Consider the following 717-nt stretch of genomic DNA (forward strand, 5'->3'; position numbering starts at 1 on the left):
CGATGTCAGAGGGACTTTTATGAGAAATTGGTCTGATCCCTTCAGAAAATACTTGCTGATAATAGGTGCTAAATTAAGTTAGTGCTTGGCCTAGTGGTTCTGCCATAAACACATAAATTATCTGCAGCCAATACATCATAAATAGTTTCATAACCAAAGAGGGAAATCTGATAAGTACCTATCAGGAACCTTGATTTACAGGCTACCAGCTTTAAAAACATAGGCAAAATTTTGATTTGTGGAAATATATATATATATATATAAAAAATATATGTTTGGAAAATGAGATTGTTTTGAAATAAAGAAAGGTGTTTCCTTAGAACAAAGTTCTCATAACTGGAAAGACCATGATCTTGAAACAAGCTGTACGGGACACAATGGGACACATGGGTAAGGTTATAGCAGAAGCTGAACAGATTTATGACAATAGTGTAACAATAAATCTTCAAGTATATATAAACCCTAACAATGAACTTCCCTTTAATTGATCCCATTTGGGCTTTGAATATACCACTGAAAGTGTTTTGTTGTATTTGTGTGAGTGCCAAAACCCTCTAATGTTACCATACAGTATATCCAGCAAGTTTGTAATGTACGGATATGCACATTTCAAGCATCAGCCCTTCTCAAGTTACCCTTGTGGACCACAAAACACCAGGCCCAAGGTATGTAGAGGTTGCTAAAGTTCTGTAGCACTGTCCTGAAGGAGCAGCTTTA

The sequence above is a fragment of the Pyxicephalus adspersus genome, chromosome 10, assembly GCF_032062135.1.
Source record: "Pyxicephalus adspersus chromosome 10, UCB_Pads_2.0, whole genome shotgun sequence".
Taxonomy (NCBI): Eukaryota; Metazoa; Chordata; class Amphibia; order Anura; family Pyxicephalidae; genus Pyxicephalus; species Pyxicephalus adspersus.